We start from the raw sequence: 5,927 nt of genomic DNA, 5'->3' as shown, positions 1-5,927 counted from the left end.
ACCTGGCTTTGTGAAGGACATTCACAGAATCACAAAGTGCCTCGTTGGAGCATCAGGGCTGCAAAAGACACTTTGATGTTGAGTCCATTAACCAGAGGATACATGTGCAGTTATCAGCAGAGCAGAATGAAGCCCACAGTTCCTGCTGGTCAGTTCCAGGGCTATTTGTCAGTCCCAGGTGGCTGAAGATAACACTGAGGCCATTAATGCAATTCCGAGGGGCTCCTAATCTGCCCATTGTTTCTCAAGATTATTTGATATCTAATGAAAGACAACAGTCTGGGGCACCCCAACCTATATGAGTTCCTCATGAAGACACTGCAAAACAAGCCTTTTAATTCCATTTTCTCTCCAGGCTTTTCTTCAAAATTAATTGGACAAATAATAGAACAACTTCGTAACACAGTTCAGTTATAATATAGATCAGCGCTGTTAAACACAACCTTCTCTGAAGATAGAAACATCTGATATGGTAAGCGATAGGCACATGTGACTATAAAATTTTAATGGATTTAAATTTATATGTAAATAACCACAAGTGGCTGGTGACTACATCTTAGACAGCGCCACTCTAGACCGAGTTCTCCTACAATGTTTTTCTTCTTTATAAAAATAGGGAGATTGTGAACATTGAGAACCATTGGAATAATACCAAATTTGTAGTATTTCCATTCAAGCTGATATTCTTTGTATTTCATTAAGCTAAGAATTAACATAATTACGTTTATTTTCCTATGGTCTAGGGTCTCATACCTAATGGTTTTTTTTAAATTTCAGTAGACGATACACACTATGTGAAACTGATTTTATTTTCGTCTTGGGCAACAGGTATAGGTTTTGATCTTCATTTTATTACGTGACAAGTCCCCAAAGTTAGGACTGTCAATAGTTCCTGTCCATTATTTGAGATAACAGCAAACAGCAATCTCATTGACAGCCAAAGATTATCTGCTGGGAGCGTGGGCAACAAAGGCACAAGGGCAAAGTGTGGGGCTGTCCTGAAGTGCTGCTTTCTGAATTTGCCACCACTTCCTCCTTCCATTAATCCTTCTTCTGCTTCACATCTTCTTAAAATGGTCAGATTTATACATCTGAGGCAAGCACTGCACCTGTGAAGAGATAAAGATGATGATGACGATGACAATTGTCTCACCAGCAGTAGCTGCCAACCCTGTGTGGCAGGCACTATCTAAGGACTCTGCACGTTCTCTTTTCTAACCCTCATCACGAACTCGGGTTGTGCTTGGTCACTAGTGTACATTGGCCCTTCTGTTCATGTGTTGAGCTGCCAGAAACAATGACTAGTGTCTTTACAACTAAGCCGGTGAGGGTCCAGAATACAGCAATAGGACGTGCTCAGTGGCTCAGGTCAGCAGAGACCATAATATTCTCCTGGGTGAAAACAGGTCATGACAGTGTAATATGGCAAAAGCAAAATCAAATGGTGACGGCATCCTGTTTCTCCCAGTAACTTAGAAACATGAAACTAACGTCAGAAATCAATCAAGGGAAGCCCCACTTCCTCAGGCCAGTGTGATGCGGCTTTTGTCAGTGCTGAGAAGCAGCGAACTATCCTAAAGACATAAGCATATTGGATTTTAGACCTTTAACTTTCACATTTCCATAAATAAAAACAAACAAAATAAAAATCTAGGAAAAACCCCACACTCACACAAAACATTAATAACTGGATAAGTGTGACTAATTTTTTCCATTTTAAGCCTTAGACTGCCAAGTGCCAGTGTTTGCAATAAGCCAGTCTGGCAGGATGGAGGTTCACCCAGCAGTGGGAAATATATGATGACCCCGGCAAGTCCATTTCAATGAGAACACAGTTAATGATGGAGAAAATAAAATAAACTTACACTAATAACATATTTATAAAGCAGTTTCAAGGGAACAGATTTAGCTGGATTAGCATTACTAATGAATTCTTTTTCTTATGTGCATATGGGTTCCAAGAGGAAAATGTGAGAAACCTTGAATCTTGAGGCAAGACATTCTTTGAAAACTATGTTAATTCATTGTGAATAGTGGAATATGTATAATAACTATCCTAAAGATATACTTAGGCAATTGATTAAACTCATCTCTCCACATATCCTCTCCTGTCATCTCAGTGACTCTCTACTAAGGTTATTGGGGTCCACCTCCCCGGACATTTGGTAATATCTTCAGAAATTTTTCAATGTGATCATTGGGGGGCCTGGGGGAGTGTGGTACTGGTAGGGTCAGTGATGCCATTCAACATCTGGAGTGCACAGGACAGCCCCCAACAACAAAGAATGATTCACTCCCGCCATGTTAATATGGTACAGTGGAAAGTCCCTGCAACATCCAGACACGTATGGGGACCTGTCTTTCCAGGAGGGGAATGAGGTGGAAGAGGTTTGAGGAAGACCATCTGCTGCCTCACTTGATGTTCCATGTTTTCAACAGAGCACACCCTTGCAAGCAGGTCAGCTAGGGTTACTCAGCAATGCTAATTTGGGACAGAATATTCCAGAATGTGAGGCTACTGAACTGCTTGCAAACATTAATATGTAACTTCCAGAAACTTAAAATTCACAGAAATAATTTGCAGTCTGTGGACCAACCTTAGAAAAAAGACAATGGCTAACCAGAACAATAAACAATACGTTCCAAAATATTTGAAACTGAACATTTCATTTCTCTTGGCCAATTTCCATATGACATCATTTGGGTGCACGTGCTCAATTACATTAGACAATAACCAAGGAACACCTGGGCGCACGTGCCTATTTACAACAAATGCTCGGCAAGATTCTGAACATCTGAGGGGCCCTGACTATTTTCCTATATTTTCCCAACTCATGTTCAGTATAGGTGCAATTTTTCTTTTCAAATAGTTTCAATCCACAGTTGGTTGAATCCACGGATACAGAATCCATGGATACAGACAGCCAACTGTACCTCCATTACATCACTGAGCAGGTTTAAAGAGCAATAGAACATGGGTCATCTGAATTTAGAATCTGATTCTGCTTTTTCTTTCTCTCTTAACTTGTTATTAGGGAAAACTTCAAACTTATACGAATGTAGTGAGAATAATAAATCACCTGTATATCCAATACAAGAGTACTTCAAACAGTTTGTGAAAAAATGAGAAGATGATACAAATCTTTCCATAAACTTTTTGAAGACTCCTCCTAGTCCCTTTCAACCATTATCAATTTGTGGTTGGATACTATCACTCAATATCTACGTAGGCACTGGATTTTACTAAACATGTTCCTTATCTGCTGTTTGCAGACTCAGAAATGGGTGAAAAAAGAAAAGATTCTAAAAGTCTCTTTAAATCATCCATAATTGTGTATGAAATGCCTCCTAACTTGAACTCTGCCTAGTTAAACCATTTATACTCACGCAAAACAGACAGCAAAAGTAGCGACAAAAGGTTATAATTACATTAAAAAATTCCTTGATTGTCATCAGATTGACCCTCCGTTTTTTTCACCTCCTGATTTCAAAAGGAAGCCACCCTTTTGCAATTCCTTGAAATTCAAATTAGACATTATGTTGTCATGTCTTAAGAAATCTTTGCTTCCTCCTCTCACCCACTTCTTCCCTGAGAGCATGATCCCAATGTAGTGCTGCCAAAGGTTTCAAACCATGTTTTTCATACCTGATTTGTGTGTTGCAACTAACCACTCCAGTGCGGCCAATGAAATGCAATGCACTTCCCTCTTTCTATCAGATTATTTCCCTAATATTCATCTTCACTCACAATTTACTCAACCTTTATTGCATTCCAACTATGAGCCATTGCAGCACTTTGCCCGGCTCCAGGGAAAATAGGGCAAGTGTGCACACAGAACCATGCCCTTGTTGCTTTTAGACTTTGGGTGGATTCTAGCCCAGGTATTGACTTTAAAAATCTGAGTAAAGGAGGAAAGCCCGACAGAAGAGTTTTCATTTCCAAAACATTCAAGAACAGTGCATCTCTTCACCAGGTCCCTGAAGAGACGGTGGGTGGCGTGAACTTTGGTTCACGGGGACTCTGAGGACGGCTGTGAGCAGTGACTGCTCTGAGAGATGTGAAGAGGAAGCTTCTCTCACCAGGTTTCTCACTACTCCCCACACCGCAGCAAGAGTTTTAAATAGCAGAGCGAAGATGGACAGATTATCAGTAAAGAAAGAGGGGAAGCAGAAAGCAATGTGGTTTTCAGTGGCTGACACAGAACAAATTCTATCCAAATTTAGTTGTCAGCATCTTCGCTAACCCCTCTTATTTCTCAAGTTTTCCAGCAAAAACAAGAGAGGGAATTACCCTGACAGTAACGTGTTCCCAGCAGCCTCGGAACAGTAGCATTTAACGCTGAATGTCATATAGAATCCCAGCCACCAATAACGTTTGTAGTTTTGGAGGATCCTCTCCTCCAGCTCTGGGGCGGGACACTAAAGGACAGAAGGAACTGAGGAGTGGAGAAAGCTCAAATGGTCCACGGGCCACAGCTGTACTGCTGATGCCCTACCCTGAGTCTGTCCAGAACCCCTGGCATAGTCAGAGGAGGAAGATCAACAATGCAGACCCGAGGGAGTCCCAGCTGGCTGCGCCTCGGTATCTGGAACTGCACCCCTCATCCTGCAGTCTCTGGACAGCTGTTCTACACTTCAATGGACAGAATCCTAGAAGAGTGTCTGGTGACGCTCGCAGTGGAAGAGAAGGGCTAAAGTGAGTAAGGGACTCACCGCCGCCACCTACCACCCCCTTCCTCAGAGAAGCTCCGCCGGGACCCCGGCCATCCTCACGGGGCCAAGAGCTCTCTGCCAGGCCACGACCCCTGCTGCCCGCGCTCCACATCGCCCCCCGCCCTTACCAGAACGACTTCGCTGAGTCGGAACACCCTCTCGCTTCCGGTTCCCGTGTTTCCTGCGCGCGACCACCTTGGCCACGCCCCTTATGCGTCGCCACGCCCACACGCTGGAGACGTCATTTCCTTGATTCAGGCCACGCCCCGTCAGTCAGGCCTCAGTCCCCGGCAAAGCCTGGAGTTCTGCCCTGGCCGCGCTCTCCACGCCGCCGGCGCCCGGATCCGCAGCTGTTCTCCGCCCTGGCTGCATATCGCCTGTCACCGCCACCGGCCTCCAGCTGCAGCCACGCGCCTGCGCGCTAACTTGCCCACGCCCCTGCCCTCCGCGGGCTCCACCATCTTTGACACGCCGCTGAGCGCGGGAAAGCCCCGCCTCCGCGTTCCGAGCACGTCTCTTCGCTCCGCCTACGCCATGTCCCGCCGGAAGCACTAATAGCATTTTATCAATTGTTTTCACTTCAAACAGAAGTTCAAAGTTTCAAAGCCAGAATTTAATTGTTTTTAGTCTGACTGAACACACTTGTAAATACCTTTGTGGAAATACTATTTATTTAATCTTTATATCAAAAAATTTACATTTCTAGGTTAGAGTGTGGTGTTATATATAACACCAAGGTCCAGGGTTCCGATCCCCCTACCAGCCAGCAAGAAAAAAAAATTACATTTCTTTCTTCTTTTCTTTTTTTCTTTTTTTTTGGCAGCAGGCGGGTTCAAGGAACAAACCCTGGACCTTGGTGTTACCAGCACCATGCTCTAACCAACTGAGCTAAGCAGCCAGCCCCGAAATTTTACATTTCTATTTGTATAGGTTTTGTAATGAACACGATCTATTAGAACATCAGTACAGGTGTAAAATTTAAATAAATATGTGCGTGTATATGTATGATGCACACTTGGAAAACTGTTCCAGACTAGAGTGCATGATCAGTCTATTTTAAAGGTTGGCAAAGTCACTTAAAGTGCTAGATAAACCATCAAATGTCTTCAGGGTCACAGGTCATGTCTCTAGAAAGACGGAAACTGGGCAGTACATGCAGCAATATGGGATGTATAGTGTTTATTGGACCCTAGTTTGAGAACCCATTTGATATT

At 43.4% G+C, this 5,927-nt stretch overlaps 1 long non-coding RNA gene across 1 annotated transcript; it reads right to left on the bottom strand.

The window, feature by feature from the left end:
• Positions 1-791: 791 nt before the first annotated feature.
• Positions 792-5,184, bottom strand: LOC134367728 (uncharacterized). The gene is made up of 2 exons (XR_010022438.1): positions 4,842-5,184; positions 792-1,109 (listed from the first exon to the last, which is right to left on the bottom strand). It is a non-coding gene; the product is annotated as an uncharacterized LOC134367728 (long non-coding RNA).
• Positions 5,185-5,927: the final 743 nt, after the last annotated feature.

The sequence above is a fragment of the Cynocephalus volans genome, chromosome X, assembly GCF_027409185.1.
Source record: "Cynocephalus volans isolate mCynVol1 chromosome X, mCynVol1.pri, whole genome shotgun sequence".
NCBI lineage: Eukaryota > Metazoa > Chordata > Mammalia > Dermoptera > Cynocephalidae > Cynocephalus > Cynocephalus volans.
The sequence above is the reverse complement of the archived record's forward strand: the minus strand, read 5'-3'. Positions and strand labels throughout refer to the sequence as shown.